Source organism: Schistocerca americana, chromosome 3 (assembly GCF_021461395.2).
Source record: "Schistocerca americana isolate TAMUIC-IGC-003095 chromosome 3, iqSchAmer2.1, whole genome shotgun sequence".
Lineage (NCBI taxonomy): Eukaryota > Metazoa > Arthropoda > Insecta > Orthoptera > Acrididae > Schistocerca > Schistocerca americana.
Window position 1 is genome coordinate 842192534 of NC_060121.1, and position 17613 is coordinate 842210146.

The 17613-nt window shown below is 42.7% G+C and overlaps 1 protein-coding gene across 1 annotated transcript in view; it reads left to right on the plus strand.

The window, feature by feature from the left end:
- The first annotated feature begins 9329 nt into the window (after nucleotides 1-9329).
- LOC124606431 (putative polypeptide N-acetylgalactosaminyltransferase 9) overlaps nucleotides 9330-17613 on the plus strand; it is a 629702-nt gene continuing 621418 nt past the window's right edge. The window contains exon 1 of the mRNA XM_047138413.1: nucleotides 9330-9387. The gene's annotated coding sequence lies outside the window, so the exon portion shown is untranslated. The remainder of the gene's footprint in view (nucleotides 9388-17613) is intronic.

Consider the following 17613-nt stretch of genomic DNA (forward strand, 5'->3'; position numbering starts at 1 on the left):
GTACAAATGGTACGTTCATTGTGTCAGATATGGTATTTGCAGTTAACTGTAACTAATGTAAATAAAAATGTACACAGTAATGTGATTTTATTCCTATTATCTGCTTAAGCTAGCTTCTCCGACCCCAGACTCCCTACCTCAGATTGTTCAGTGGAGTATCCTCTCTATCCTGCCAAATTTTTGTACCTTCTTACGAAAGCTATCAGTGTATTGCTATCTGAGTCGCGCTACGTTGCATATACTCTGCAGCAACGGCCTCAAACGGAAACGTTTTGATCAAAATGGCTCTGAGCATGTGGGACTTACCATCTGAGGTCATCAGTCCCCTAGAACTTAGAACTACTTACACCTAACTAACCTAAGGACATCACACACATCCATTCCCGAGGCTGGATTCGAACATGCGACCGTAGCGGTCTCGCGGTTCCAGACAGAAGCGCGTAGAACCGATCGGACACCACGGCCGGCGAATCGTTTTGATCGTCCCTTACACAACACAGCGAGTAAACAAGGAATGACGTGCATAATGCATTTAAATGTAAGTACAATTACTATTATTAATCAGTTAATCACTGAGCCTGACAGACAACACAACATGACTTCGTCAAACTGTTAGTGTCACAGGTAGACACGAAGTGTTCTGAATGGTACTGACTGACATTTAACGGTCAGTATTTGAGGGCCAGCGGCCACTAGAATATCAGGACTGTAAACATACTAATTTATGTAGGTTAACAGATGGGGTCGGTACATGTGCGGTACGATGCGGCACGCTACAATGTCAGTATTAGTTCTTAAGCTAAAAAGTTTTTACGACCACTGATTCAAAACGTTTGGGTTGACTGCTGTTCTAAGATGATGAGGGTAGCACAGGAGTGGATGTGGCGCGGCGCATTGAGCTAGTCAGAAGACAGATGAATTTAAAAAAATGTTTACCGACTATTATCTTTCCACCCACAGCATTCGCGAACGGAACAAAAATGGTTCAAATGAATTACACTACTGGTCATTACAATTCCTATACCAAGAAGAAAGGCAGATGATAAACGGGTATTCATTGGACAGATATATTATACTAGAACTGGCATGAGATTACATTTTCACGCAGTTTGGGTGCAAAGATCCTGAGAAATCAGTACCCAGAACAACCACCTCTTGCCGTAATAACGGCCTTGATACGCCTGGGCATTGAGTCAAACAGAGCTTGGATGGCGTGTACAGGTACAGCTGCCCATGCAGCTTCAACACGATACCACAGTTCATCAAGAGTAGTGACTGGCGTATTGTGACGAGCCAGTTGCTCGGCCACCATTGACCAGACTTTTCAATTGGTGAGAGATCTGGAGAATGTGCTGGCCAGGGCAGCAATCTAACATTTTCTGTATCCAGAAAAGCCCGTACAGGACCTGCAATATGCGGTCGTGCATTATCCTGCTGAAATGTTGGGTTTCGCAGGGATCGAATGAAGGGTAGAGCCACGGGTCGTAACACATCTGAAATGTAACGTCCAATGTTCAAAGTGCCGTCAATGCGAACAAGAGGTGACCGAGACGTGTAATCAATGGCACCCGATACCATCACGCCGGGTGATACGCCAGTATGGCGATGAGGAATACAAGCTTCCAATGTGCGTTCACCGCGATGTCGCCAAACACGGATGCGACCATCATGATGCTGTAAACTGAACCTGGATTCATCCGAAAAAATGACATTATGCCATTCGTGCACCCAGGTTCGTCGTTGAGTACACCATCGCATGCGTTCCTGTCTGTAATGCAGCGTCAAGGGTAACCGCAACCATGGTCTCCGAGCTGATAGTCGATGCTGCTGCAAACGTCGTCGAACTGTTCGTGCAGATGGTTGTTGTCTTGAAAACATCTCCATCTGTTGACGTAGGGATCGAGACGTGACTGCACGATCCGTTACAGCCATGCGGATGAAATACCTGTCATCTCGACTGCTAGTGATACAAGGCCGTTGGGATCCAGCACGGCGTTCCGCATTACCCACCTGAACTCACCGATTCCATATTCTGCTAACAGTCATTGGATCTCGACCAACGCGAGCAGCAATGTCGCGACACCATAAACAGCAATCGCGATAGACTACAATCCGAACTTTATCAAAGCCGGAAACGTGGTGATAGGCATTTCTCCTCCTTACACGAGGCATCACAACGACGTTTCACTAGGTCAACTGCTGTTTGTATATGAGAAATCGGTTGGAAACTTTCCTCATGTCAGCACGTTGTAGGTGTCGCCACCGGCGCCGAACCTTGTGTGAATGCTCTGAAAAGCTAATCATTTGCATATCACAGCATCTTCTTCCTGTCGGTTAAATTTCGCGTCTGTAGCACGTCATCTTCGTGGTGTAGCAATTTTAATGGCCAGCAGTGTATAAAAACAGTTTACCGACTATTATCTTTCCACCCACAGCATTCGCGAACGGAACAGGAAAGGGGGCAGGGATAGCGGTACTCGCGACTTTAATGCCCTTCCGTACACTCTCTCTCTCTCGATGCTCCATTTACTTAGTTCTCGACATATTTTGGCTGTAGTAGTCTTGCTCGGTAATGTAACTAACAGTGATTCGGCGTTTGCAGATACTCAGCAGAGACAAGCCGTTTGCTCATCGAGCTTCGGCAACCGCAGGCGAAATGTTTACGCAAGCCTAACCCAAACAGAGGGACCGCGAAATTCGCTGACGCGGGCCAGACTGCTGAGCGCGACGAGGAGGGCGTACCCGGCGCGGGTCATCCTCGCAGGCTGCTCCTGGCGGAGTTGTTTACACGCAGAAATAGAAACAGGACTCGCCGAGGACTGAGAGTTTCGACATCGGCATTCGGGCGAACCGGCGCGCGCGGGCTGGGGAACGTGCGCCCGTGCCCACAGTTATTTGGGAGCGGCGGCCCTCCAGCCCTGATGGGTCGGGGGGAGGGGAGGGGAGGGGGGTAACGACTCCCCCTCTTTTCGCCCCTATAGAGGGAGAGGAAGATGGAGGCGGAAGCGCCGAGATAGGGTCCCGCACTTAGATTTCTCTTGGATCATGAGGACGTGCAGTCGCTTCTTCACGGCTGCAGGCTTCAGAAAGCTCCCCCCCCCCCCCCCCCCGTCTCTCTCTCTCTCTCTCTCTCTCTCTCTCTCTCTCTCTCTCTCTCTCTCTCTCTCTCTTACACTTACAGTGTGTCCCAGTAACAACTATGTTCGTTCACTATACCTAGAGTTGTATCACTTCCGTAGGCTACACTAGACTACCATAAGTAGCAGCGCTACCGGTACGCTAGGTGTGTTGCATACCTATCGGGCGCTACCACATACCGATCGCTTTGTTTACTAGGTTCCCCTCGAAACCGGAAGTGCTGAACTGTCTGGAAAGTGAGTGAGGTTATACTAAGTGCTGCATAGTCTTAGGAACATTTGTGTTCTATATAGTTATCCTCCTGTCTGTTACTTAAATATAAACAGTATTTATAGGAAATTTGAAATTGGCAGTGTTTAACTCAAGTTTCATCTGAAAACTGTTGATTTGTAACGTGAAACAGAAGGCTGTTGTAGTAAAAACAAAGAAAAATGCAAACTTGTCATATACGGCTGGAAAATCGCAATTTCCCCAAAAAAGATAAAAACAAAAACATATACAACATTGCTTCAGTACGTTGAGCTTGTATAAAAAATCATTGTTATTCATAAACAACTTTGAAACTTAACAGGAACTCTTGCCTTTAATCATGATGGAAGAATTTCCTGTTGAGTATAAATTAGCAACAGTGACTATATAGATTTTTTTATGTTTACTCATGTAAACAGTACTTGCATCAAAAGTAATTGCTTTCGTTACATAAAAGCGCAGCAGTTATGCAATCAACTAATTTTTATTTCTTATAAAATGCAGTTTATATTTCGTAAGGATAATAAATACACACTAAATGAACACTGAAACACGTGCCGTTCTAGTTACTGCAAAAAGAACAAACATATAACAAAACGAAGTCACCAATTAACAGTTCCTCTATCCCTCGTTTATTTGTGTTACTTCACATACCAGTGTTGCCAATACTACCGGGAATCCTACTATTTACTACGTCTTTTATGTACTGTATCAAACCAACCGTACTGTAGTTTTGGTAGTGCGTCGCTCTAACTATACCCATTGTGGATGGATAACTGCAACTGTGATTTAAATAGGCGATTTGTGTGGATATCACACAAAAGCAGTCACTTTTTTTAAGATTTTGATTCGATTGATTTTCTTAGCAGCTCATTGCCAAAGTGCCAGACTACAAATCCGATCCCATATCGGTCCTAAGATATTCACCGGTCACTTATTCCTACTTTAGCCTCGGGCAAATTTTATCGATGTGAAAAATGTAGAGTTGGTCCGTAGTTCAGAGTCCACGTTGAACTGTAGATCTTCCGTATAATTGGCTGGATAAGTATGTTCAATGGTAGACATGCCACTTCGAACAGGACCATGCATAGCAAAGCACTGTGGTGGTCAAAAACTAGTTTCCAGACAACTGTAGGCCCATCAGACAGAGAAGTTACGCCATCACTTTCTCTTTCTCTGGACGGTGGTAGCGGGTAGAACGGAATTTTAGCTGCCGGTAACTAAACGTTTATGAAACGAAAAGATTATTACGTTTTAGGGTACTTACGCTACACTATGTCGTGGTATCCATGATACATTCATTCTCTGTCGGTCCATTATGGACAGGGGACATCGGTTGGTACGTACTTCGCAATTCAATAAACTTTACCAACAGCCGTATACTTTAGGTTATTTTATTTTATTTCGAATGCTACCAGTTGCGGCAATTCATTTTCCCATCTTCATGTCGAGGAAAGCGTATGGGGTCAGAAGATGGGAAAATGAATTGCCGAAACTGGTAGTGTTCGAAATAAAATAAAATAGCATAAAGTATATGGCTGTTGGTAAAGTTTATTGAATTGAGAAACGTATTAATTCTGTCGACGTAAATTTTGCAGGCTATACTCGTACATATACAGTATGTAGCTGCAGTTGCTGATGCACTCATTCACAGTCAGTATACACTGACCTTAAGCACAGAGAATATGAGTAGCACAGAACTACTTCTTCGAAAATTTCCAAGTTATCATGAAACCAAACCAGTTTTTAAAAAAAGACAGTGATGAGATATATTCATCCTCCTGCGTCTGTTCTCTTATTCATGTAACAACTTTATCAATCTGTTCACTCATAAATGTTTTGCTCTTTAGTGTTTATGTTGCCATGACTAAGAAGAAAAGATCTGTCATATATAATAATTTTTTCATAATGTGGGGCCACAGTCATAATATATTTCTTTAAAGTCAGTACCACCATTACACTGTTGTTTATTTACAGTGTTACACAATCATGATTTCGGCTTCAAAGTGCTATTACCAAATGTTTTAAGTGTTATACATTGCCTAAGATGGCATACTGTCGTATTAAAATACACTATTAGACACATTGTGTAAGAGTCGATCTTTCTGGCAGAGCCTACTGCTTTCAAAAATGGTTCAAATGGCTCTGAGCACTATGGGACTTAACTACTGAGGTCATCAGTCCCCTAGAACTTAGAACTACTTAAACCTAACTAACCTAAGGACATCACACTCATCCATGCCCGAGGCAGGATTCGAACCTGCGACCGCAGCGGTCACGCGGTTCCGAACTGACGCGCTTAGAACCGCACGGCCACACCGGCCGGCTACTGCTTTCAAGATGGTATACTCAGTGATGAAACAAAGCGGTAGACTCTGCCAGAAATATCGACTCTTAGACAATGTGTCTAATAGTGTATTTTAATACGACAGTATGCCATCTTAGGCAATTTATAACACTTAAAACACTTGGCAATGGCACTTTGAAGCCGAAATCATGATTGTGTAAGTGTAAATGTAGCACTGTAAATAAGCAACAGTCTAATGGCGGTACTGTCTTTAAAAAAAACGATCTACCATATATGGTACTAACTCTTCCTGTCTTCAGCTATGTAGTAAATATTTCACTCTATTTGTTTATCTTCTGTGGAACTTTTTCATCCATATTACATTATCAACGTACGAACACACCTGCAGATTGCAAAGTGTGATGTTTGGAATTTTCTTATTATTTGTACTTACATTCGGTGTTTACTTTCTGTGAGTGAGTGTGATACAAAGTGTATCTAAATATTATGTATGTATATATAACGTGCATAATGTGCATTATCAGAAAGAATTTGTCATGACAATCAAGTCACGCTTCAGTGTAATTATCTTAAAACACAACAATCATTTCGTTTCATGAACTTGCCATTACCGGTAGCTAAATATCCGCTATTTCCGCAAACTCAACGCCCTTAGCGTATGGCAACACATGGTCAAGACAATGTAGCTGTAACACATCCGTCTGATGATGAGCTTGCAAACTAGTCAATGGCACAGAAAGTAAATCGTGTCAAAATTCGGAAAAAGCGATTAGTTGCATACTGCACCCACATAACCAAGATCAACGTGCCTCGAAGTGATAGAAATGCTCATTTGAAGCAAAGCGCTTCATACACACGTATGCAGTCTTCAGATTTATACTGAGGTAAAGTCTGTTACCATCTTCGATTTGGTCTGTTGTTTTTGAATGCAGAACCACTTCAATAAAGGATAAACGTAGGTCTGATGATTAATTCTATTAAAATGAAAGTAATGTACAGTCAGTACGCCGATAGTAAAATACAGTTCTGCCAGCTAAATTTGCAACCACAAGGACTATAGAAAATGTTACTTGCTGTGCGAATACAGTAAAGTTGAAAGATACGTGATTAAATTTAGTGATTTGGGGGTATACAGGGTGAGAAATTTACTACACAGTGCTGACACTTCTGGCAGTAATAACGGCTCCAACGCAGCTGGGCATACAGTCAAACTGAGCTTGGATGGCAGATAAGAACTAAGCAATAAGTTGCAATTTGCAGAAAGTAAAGCTATGTTAAGTGAAATGTCTTTGATATACAGTTATTTCCTATAGTTCTTGTTGTTGCAAATATAACTGCCAGAAGTGTATTTTACTATCGGCGTACTTTCATTTTGCTAAAATTAATCATCAGACCTATTTTCATCCTGTAGAACCTACAGATAAACCAATGGGCACATGAAAAGAATAGGAAACAAAATTACTTATGATGCCTGATACGAATAGGTGAAACATGTTCTTTCTGAAAACCAAATACATTCAATTGCAAAAGACACTATGATTTTTTCTATGTACAAGATGAATGTGATCATCAGTGTTTCTTTTTCTTGTTTTTATATTAAACCGCATGAAACGTAGATTGTTTTATGGTGAAATACGTTTTTTAAACGTTTTTAAGACTAGTTTCATGTTTACATTCCACTTTATCTATTCTTAACATTAATAACCTGTTCTGTTTCGTCACACAGCTTGCCATCAGTAGCATGACAACCTTCTTTCGAAATATGATTTTGAACTTAAATATCATTTGTGTTATTAAACAGAGAATTTGCGACAGTAATGTGACTATTTGGCGAGCCTTTGGAAAGGATAATATTAAAACACCCCTTCGTCTCTGGGCTTCGTGGTGGTTATCAAATTTCTCACACACGTAAGTGACCAGATTTCAAGTAGTAATAGTTATGTGCGGGGTGTTAGACAAATGGTGCGACATATCCCTCCGTTGATTAACTATAAAGTGGTGGTCGTGGTTCATCTGGATTAACTCCCAGCCCGGCTGCACTCCAGGAACTTATCTTAGTGAGGGTGATCGGCCCACTTTGGGTAGCGAGACAGTGTTAAAATTATCCCTACTCCGACATGAGTAAGAAATGCCCTGTAGCAATCTCACAACTTTTTAAAAGCTTCTCAAGTCCAAATACTGGAACGGGAAACGCAAACTTGCTAACCGTCAGTACACTGCCTCCCACTGGTTCCTTCCGATAGTCTTCTCAAAGATAAGAGTTCAAAACCAACAGTAAAACTTCTCACCAAAACAATTCAGTTTCGCAGGGAGAAAAAGTCCGTCTCTTCCATAAAATACCATTGCTTGCCAACTAATGACCCCCACAAGCTTGGAAGAATTGCTCAGAAATCGACACTCGTGCAATGAAAATTAAAATTCCAGTAAGTTTTTCGTACCATACTCCAAGAAATACTGCGTGGATCACTGGTGATCAGCCATCGTCTGAGGTCGGAAGTCGGCACCTTTGGTCAGAGATCGCACGAATCTGAAAATTTTCCTGACGTGTTTTGTAAAAAAAAAAAAAAAAAAAAAAAAAAAATAGAATTTTTTCCATTTCGCCTCTTCATATTAAGTCGTGTTGAAGTGGTGACTCTCAACCAGGAGACAGATGATGCAGATTTTTTTGTACAAATTTGAAAAATTATTACTACTCAGAATTTCAGTCGTGGAAGACAAGTCAAAAGCTAAAGTTGGACGATTGGGTCAACTGAATGACTATGACCCTGTTTATTGTGTGTCAATATGAACCTCGAGACTTCCGAAGTCCCTGTTTGAGGTATTTATCTACAGCAGTGAAAGTAAAGAAGCCTTAAAGTGAGCTGTAATTTGCGGTAGCATGAGTTCTTGCTCATTTTAATACCTGATGAACTGAAGAGAGCAGATGACACTTTGGTGTCACTGTCCCCCACTTGTACGTCATGAATGATGGTGGAGCTACAAACCGTGCTAAGAGGAGCCACTGTGAGAGTTTCCGGAGCTACGGAAAGTATTGAGAGCCTCTGTAGCTGGTGCATACTATGGACTGTAATGAGAGCTTCTCTGAGAGCTGGTGAAGCTATAGACTGTACTGAGAGCAATTGTGAGAGCTGGTAGACTACTCAGTAGCACTGTGAGAGGTGGTGGAGCCATTGTGAGAGCTGGTGGAACTACAGACTGTACTGAGAACCAATATCCACTGTGAGAACTGGTAGAGCTACAGATGGTACTGAGAGTCACTGTGAGAGCTGGTGGAGCTACAGACTGTACTGAGAGCCATTCGCCACTAGTGGAGCTGTGGACAGTATTGAGAGCCACTGTGAGAGCTGGTGGAGCTGTAGACAGTACTGAGAGACACTACGATAGCTGGTGGAGCTACCGACAATATTGAGTTCCACTGTGAGAACCGCTGTGCAGGCCGGTCAGCCAGGCGCTTCCCAGCCGCCGCCGCCGCGGGCTGTGCAGACTGGTTCCCTCGGCCAGTTTTCCCAATCACCCGCACCGTGCGTTCCCTCTCATAATGTCACGGTGTCACGTGGCTCTGCAAGGTCTGCCGGGACAGGCGCATCTGCCGCCGGTGAGCCATTAGCGAAAGATTCCCCGCGCCGCGCCGTGGCGATGCGGTCCCGTCCCGCGTGCCACTCGTGTCGAAAGCCCGCGGCCTCTGCGAGGCGGTAAGTACTGCGCTGCTAGCGTTTAACTGTTCTAGGCTGCTGGGTACACCGTACACGGGTCATGCAGTCCTCGGCCCCGGCTTGGACGGGTAGTTCAGCCTTGTAAAGTTACATATAACACACGTAAGTGCACTTTGTAAAGCATATTCTCGTGAACTTCGGAACTCTTCACAGCTCGCGCTAATATTGTAGGTCGAAATTAAGCAATACATGGGCGTGTGTTCTCCAGTCGCTCGTTACGGAGTAATAATACTATTTAGTTTGAAGCTCCATTTTGTTTCTATGAAAATACGCTAACAACAATAAAAATCTTGTAATATGGAACCGCCGAAACGTACAACACAAAATACAGAGAAATACAAGAAACGTGAGACGAAAAACGAATGGAACTGAGATGAATGTCTGCATAGGTGTGTGCGCGGTGTGCCACCCCGCGGCTGTTTATGGTCAGTGTTCTTGGCGTCCAAAAACTACTGCCTTACCTGTTGACTCCATTGTCGGACTTGCTGTATCGTGTTTTGTTGTTCCCATTCAGTTTGTGTGTGCATAAAAGAGCGGTGCATAACACACTGATTAATACGAATACTTTATTCATAGGAGTCGAACGCGTACAGTTACTAAAATTGTTTTTCGCCGTCATGGGCGCATTTTAATAACTTGAAACACCTCTAGCAACAATCTATCTTCTTTTTCTTATAGACGAGTGTGTTGCCTGCTTGTATGTTCCCCACTAATTTTACTTTTGTGACTGGTTTCTTTGTCCACTTTTTATTTTCATCGTCAGTGTGAAATGTAATAATCATTGAGTAACGTGCGTACAGATATCAAATTCTCATTGTATGCAAGAAACAAACGTTTTAACTGAACGAGACGAAACACATGTCACAACAAAAAGCGTACTTAAGCATTTACTCCCATAGAGCCAGCATTAAAAAACTTTTTATCCAGGAGATAGCCGGCCGGAGTGGTCGAGCGGTTCTAGGCGCTGCAGCCTGGAGCCGAGCGACCGCTACGGTCGCAGGTTCGAATCCTGCCTCGGGCATAGATGTGTGTGATGTCCTTAGGTTAGTTAGGTTTAAGTGGTTCAAAGTTCTAGGCGACTGATGACCTCAGAATTTAAGTCGCATAGTGCTCAGAGCCATTTAAGACATCCAGGAGATACCGTTACCAAAAACCGCACGCACGAAGAATTTGAACGTTATTATTCTGGAAACATCAGTCCACTCAAGCGGTGTGATGCCTTTTGGAACAGTGTTTTCCATTCTGGTTTTGACTGCTTAACGGTGCACTCCCAGTAGGCTGCCGAATTTCTGCTGTACTCAATGTTCTGAGCATCTGGCGGTACTGAATTCAACTTTCGCTACTGACAACGGCGGGTACCGGAAGTGAATGCAGCAAGTTCGTTTCCAAACAACACATTTGCAATTTTGTGCACGCATTTTCAGAGAAGACAGATATAAAAGCAAATGGACTAAGAAATCAAACTAAATGCAATTATTCTGTTACAAGCCAGCGAGGACTATGCGTCCAGTACACCAAAATACTCTCAACGTATTCCCGAGCAATATCCTAAATTTCGGATTCACCCAATATTGAAGTACATCGTTACTCATTATCTGACAGTGTCGGCTTTCCGATTTTGCAGAGTGCTGATACTCAGTATTGTCATATAAATATGGTTGTAATTGTTGCTATAGCCAACAGTAAACACTTACTGTATTATATTTAGAATTAGTGCCTAACCGAATGATAACAAATGTTGCCGTTAAATTCGGAAAAAATGTGCATTTGGAGGCTTTGGATTGATCGCTAATGCAGTTGCTTATGATCTTAATTGGTTGAGCTGTTTCCTTAAACGTTGTGTGGTCTCGCAAAAGAATATAATTATCTGGTCTTTGCATGTATGCAATTGTGTGCTTCACGTACTATGCATTGTTCGATGCTCCACGTAACGTGCATTGCTGTGCACTCCATTTAATATGCATTGTAATGTGTTGGTTGATTTGGGGGTGGTGACCAAACAGTGACGTCATCGGTCCCATTGGTTTAGAGAAGGATGTCGGCCGTGCCCTTTCGAAGGAACCATGCCGACGTTCACCTGAAGCGATTTAGGGAAACAACGGAAAATCTAAATCAGTATGGCCGGACGCGGGTTAGGACCGTCGTTCTCCCGAATGCGAAGTGTGCTAACCACTGCGCCATCTCGCTCGGTGTGTAATTTGTAATGAATACTGTTGTACGTGAAACTTCCAAGGAGACTGTGTACTGGACTAGTACTCGATCACCAATTTTGCCTTTCACAGCCAATACTCAGCCATTCATCCGCAACTGATGACCGCCATTACTGTTCTTCTGACAGTACCTCTTTATGTTTCTAAATTCACAGAAGTTTTGATACAGTGCTTCCAGGCCTGGCACTAGTGCAAAAAGGGTATTATGTAATGTTCGCAAAGTAGGATGGAAGTACTAGCAGAAGTAAAGCTGTGATAATCAGATTGTTGGACACGACACAAACATATATTATTGTTATGGAGTATTATCTACATCTACATTTATACTCCGCAAGCCACCCAACGGTGTGCGGCGGAGGGCACTTTACGTGTCACTGTCATTACCTTCCTCTCCTGTTCGAGTCGCGTATGGTTCGCGGGAAGAACGACTGCCGGAAAGCCTCCGTGCGCGCTCGAATCTCTCTAATTTTACATTCGTGATCTCCTCGGGAGGTACAAGAAGGAGGAAGCAATATATTCGATACCTCAGCCAGAAACGCGCCCTCTCGAAACCTGAACAGCAAGCTACTCCGCGATGCAGGGCGTCTCTCTTGCAGAGTCTGCCACTTGAGTTTGCTAAACATCTCCGTAACGCTATCACGCTTACCAAATAACCCTGTGACGAAACGCGCCGCTCTTCTTTGGATCTTCTCTGTCTCCTCTGTCAACCCGACCTGGTACGGATTCCACACTGATGAGCAATACTCAAGTATAGGTCGAACGAGTGTTTTGTAAGCCACCTCCTTTGTTGATGGACTACATTTTCTAAGGACTCTCCCAATGAATCTCAACCTGGTACCCGCCTTACCAACAACTAATTTTATATGATCATTCCACTTCAAACCGTTCCGTACGCATACTCCCAGATATTTTACAGAAGTAACTGCTACCAGTGTTTGTTCCGCTATCATATAATCATACAATAAAGGATCCTTCTTTCTATGTATACGCAATACATTACATTTGTCTATGTTAAGGGTCAGTTGCCACTCCATGCACCAAGTGCATATCCGCTGCAGATCTTCCTGCATTTCGCTGCAATTTTCTGAACGAACGGGCCCTTCTCGGATAGGTTTTAATACTTTTGTGTGGCTAGAAGAAATTGTCCTGTGATGAGTTTATCATTACCGACCGTCCCTCTGTTTCGGCAGTCGTTCTCCCTCTTCGCAGAGAAAGCTGCTGGCCTCTGCATGCCAGTGACTTTGGCTTTCGCTGCGGTCGCCTCGTGCTGCCTCTGAGGGGTCACGCAGCCGGTCGAAGTCATCTGGCCAGACGTCTAACTTAATTTAGTCAATCAGTGCCGTTAGCGCGGGCAGTGTGTCTCGAGACCCGTTGACGTGCGTGCCCGCCTCTGTGTCACCAGCGGCGGTGAGCAGAGCAGGGCGGATCGAAACATTGTGGCGCTAAGTCGCGCCAGGTGGCAGTCCCAGAGAAACTTGGTTAACGGTATGTAATATGCGTCTGTATTAATGAGTTAGTTATTGCTTTGGGACCATTTTTTTCACATTTTGCATTCATATAGTTACAGCTTTCTTACCACTGAAGTAGCTGGGATAAATGCGGGAAGTGAATGGTTATGTGTAAATTATGCAGAGACAGTACAGCATTTATAAGAATGTAAGGACAAAAGAGATAGTCAATAATGGAGGAGGGAGTGACTGCTGTACACGATCTCCTCTGTTATTCAGTTTGTACAAGCAGTGATGTGGTCAAGAATCGTAAGGGAAAATTGGAATCGGGAAAGGGGTTTAAAGGTGAAGAAATACTAACTTTGACATTTGTATATGAGGTGCAACGAGCATGTGAAAACTGTGGTAGGGAAAGCAAGTGGTCGACTTCGGTTTATTGAGGGAATTTTAGGAAAGAGTGGTTCACCTGTAAAGGAGACCGCATATAGGACGCTGGTGCGACCAATTCTTGAGTACTGCTCGATGTTTGGGATCCATACCAGGTCGAATTGAAGGAAGACATCGAAGAAAATTACAGGAGGGTTGCTAGATTTGTTACTGGTAGGTTCGAACAAAAGTGTTACGGAGATGCTTCAGGAATTCAGATGGGAATCCCTGGGGGGAAGGTGGCGTTCTTTCGGGAAACACCATTGAGAAAATTTAGCGAACCGGCATTTGAAGCTGACTGCAGAATGAATCGACTGCCGCCAACATTCATCGTGCGTAAGGACCACGAATATAAGATACGAGAAATTAGGGCTCATTCGGAGGCGTGCAAGCAGTCCTTTTTCTCTCGCTCTGTTTGGAAATGGAACAGAAGAGGAAATGACAGTTAGTGGTACAGGGTACCCTCCGCCACGCACCTTACGGTGGCCTGCGGATATCTATGTAGATGTAGAAGTCAAGTGTGTGTTATTTTTGAATTAAATCGCATGGCACTGAGAGAATTAGATTAGAAAATGAGTCACTGAAAGAAATAGACGTGTTTTGGTATTTGTGCAGCAAAATAATTATTGATCGTAGAATTAGAGATGGTATAAAACGGAAATGGTGAAGGCAAGAACATTTTTTCCTCAAAACGAAAAAAATGGATACATATAATTTGATTTAAAGTTACGAAGTCTGTTCGGAAAGTATTCGTTGTCCATTTATCACTTCTGCGTAAGGCGAGCAACAGCGCAATGGTGGAGATTAGATGAGTAGATCAATTAACTAATAAAGAACTACTGAATTTAATTGAGGACAAGAGAGAGTTGTACCATAAAGATAAAAAAGAAGGATAGAGCGATATCACACATCTCGAGGTATCAGGGAGCAGTTGATTTGGTAATGGGAAATAGGTGTGTGGAGGCTAAAATTATGTTGGGGAACCAAGGCGTAACTGTATTAAGAAGGTTCAAATAAGTGTCGGTTGCAAGACTTGTGCAAAAATGAAGACTTGCCATGATCGACTAGCACGGGGAACTGTATCAATCCGGACTGAAGAATGTGTGAGTTTAGTGCAATCTGGGAAAAAAAACCAAAGACGTATGCAGAGATGAATAAAAACATTCCAGAATGAATTTTCATTCTGAAGCCTAGTGTGCGCTGATTTGAAATCCATATCTCCTGGTAGATTAAAACTGTGTGGCGGAACGGGACTCGAACATGAAACATTTGCCTGTCGCGCGCAAGTGTTCAACGATACGGTAGGAAGTTTCAGATCAGCGCACACGCCGCTGAAGAGTGAAAATTAATTCTGGGAAAAATTCCCCTGGCTCTGGCTAAGCCAAGTCTCCGTAGTATCCTTTCTCCAGGACCACTTCTACCGAAAGTTAAGTTTACCATGTAGGAGACGCGGAAGGGGCGTATGTAAAGCTATGAGAGTGAGTCATAAGTCATGGTTGGATAGCTCAGTTGGCAGAGCATTTGGCCGCGAAAGGCAAAAGCCCCAGGTTTGAGTCCCGCTCTGGCACACCGTTTTAGTGTGCCAGGAAGTTTCAAGTATGACTCTGCCACCTTAAAGTAGTGTTAAAACGACGAACTAATAACCTTATCATATAAGGTAACACTGTAAAAAAATTTGAGGGTTTCTCATTCATTACCGCCCATAACGTATATCTTTTTAAAAGAATCATTGTGAAAAGGCTATCACTTGATTTTGTATGAACAGTGTTTTTAAGTAAATATCGTTTTGAACTAAGAATAAAACAAGTAGACTTTCAATATCTGTGTTATTTGTACGTGAAAGTCTGTACTTTGCTATACTTTTATACACAATTCCAGTAGATAATCGGTATGTTTATGTTTGTTTGCGAACATATGCTTCTTCCGACTGAGAATCCCGCCGACTGTGCAATACAGGCTGCGATTCGTTTTATTAGTGCTAAAGGCGTGGAAGCGGCTGAAATTCGTCGTCGGATCAGTATAAGTGTATGGAGAAAACATTATGACCGACGGTATTGTACGAAACTGGGTGAGAGCTTGTAAAGACGGTCAAAGGAATGTCCATGATGAGGAACAAAGTGTGTGTGTGTGTGTGTGTGTGGGGGGGGGGGGGGGGGGAGAGAGAGAGAGAATGGGGAGCTTCACTCATTACTAACGATTTGGTCCAGAAAGTTGATGAAAGAAGGAGAGAGACCAATCACTTCAGGAGTTCGACGTCATGTGATGAGTATCCTGAAGTGTCAAGGAGTGTGCATTATGCAGTTATTGCCTGATCAGGCGGCAGATTTCTACGAAGATCGTATTGAAAAGCTGGTTGTACGATACGATAACTGTCTTAATATTGGTGGGAATTACGTAGAAAAATAAAATAAAGTACCAGCTTTCATGTAAAATTAAATTGTTAAGGAAAGTCTGCTTGTTTTATTTTTATTTCAAAACGGTACTTACTTAAAAACACGCCTTGTATTTACGCATATTAGCTTAAGGTTTTAAGACTGGCATAAGTATTTTAATTGTAGTTCAGTCTACATCCAAGACCTAAGTACTCGTACTTGAGAAAAACCAGTTATAGAAGGATATTCCAATAATGGAATAAACGAAAAAACCAGTAACGTACTATAGATATACATTACGTTTAATAATGATTGGCAGTTACATATTTACTTGTTGCTGCTGCTGCAGCCGAAATAATAAAGCGATTATAGTAATTTTCTGAGTACTGTATGCCAATTCCGTGAGCTTATAATGCTCTAATGCGGCGAAAGACTAAACTGTTCGTCGTACCTCTCGTTTAACTTCCAAATTGAGACACTATCGCTTTTATTATACCAAAGTTAAGTGGTAAGGGCCTGTGCCTCTGTGTGTGTGTGTGTGTGTGTGTGTGTGTGTGTGTGTGTGTGTGTGTGTGTGTCCTTGCAGTATCCTTCACATCTTTTCTGCATATCTGCTTGGTCAAGGCAAGTGTCCTCGCAGTCTAGCTGTTTGTGAAACGGGTGTAAGAAACAGCGTCTTGCGCGGAAATACCTGCTCAATTAAGTACACCTGCGTGCAGTGAGCGGCACAGGTTGTAACAGTAACTGCAAGAGACTAACTGTGCTGCGTAGACATTGCGGTCAACCTTGTCCTGCTGCAAAGGGCGTTTCTCCTCTTTTATTGCGCAGGAAGTAATTGTAATACGTTGAACGTAGGACGGTAATTAAAGCTCGTTTAAGCAGTACACACTGAATTCTGAATGCCTGAACCCGAAACTGTACAGCATTCCAGTCCCTGTCGTAACGTGTTGTTGTTGGTGGTGGTGGTGGTGTATGTGTGTGTGTGTGTGTGTGTGTGTGTGTGTGTGTGATCAAAACAAACAATGAATCCTGTGTCCACTTTCCATTTGCCCTCGATACGCCACCTATTGAAAACAAAATAGCGCCGCGAAGTGGAGAGTAAATTTGATTAATTATTTTTCCGTTTCCATAATATTGATGAAAAATACACATATTACAAGAGGCAGCTTCTGCGCATTTTTGAACCTGCCTCTTGTTATATCGAACGCCAACAGCAAAAATGCGTACTATTCAATGAAAATTGGCGAAAGTGACCAGCATCCCACTCCATATGGATTTAACGTCACGTCTCCATGCAGGGCCAATAGGAACGTAATAATTCAATTTGAGTGTATAACAGAAAAATGTTTTTCTTTTTCAAATAGCTAACAAAATTTATTTGCATTCAGCTAGAAAAAGTTATTTATTCGCGTTCTTCTTGTCGAGTTCCGTATCTCCATTTTAAATGCACTTAAAATGATGGAAATGAATACAATAATAAATTTTATTCTTCTGTTCTTTTGTCCCATTTTTAGTGCACTGTAAGTGAAGTTAGACTACTCTAAAATAGGTTTGCAGATGAACACCCTATGAATTCCATTGGAGTGAGGGAAAGCCTAACACTCACTGTATTCTGATGAGAAAACAAGAGCGTTTTTTTCCTCTTATCTTTGAGAATTAATACAAAATTTTCTGTATGTACCTCTTTGCTTTACTTATATAATGCGTGTTACCTCTACCGAGTAATTTTAACAATTGAAACGCGTGATT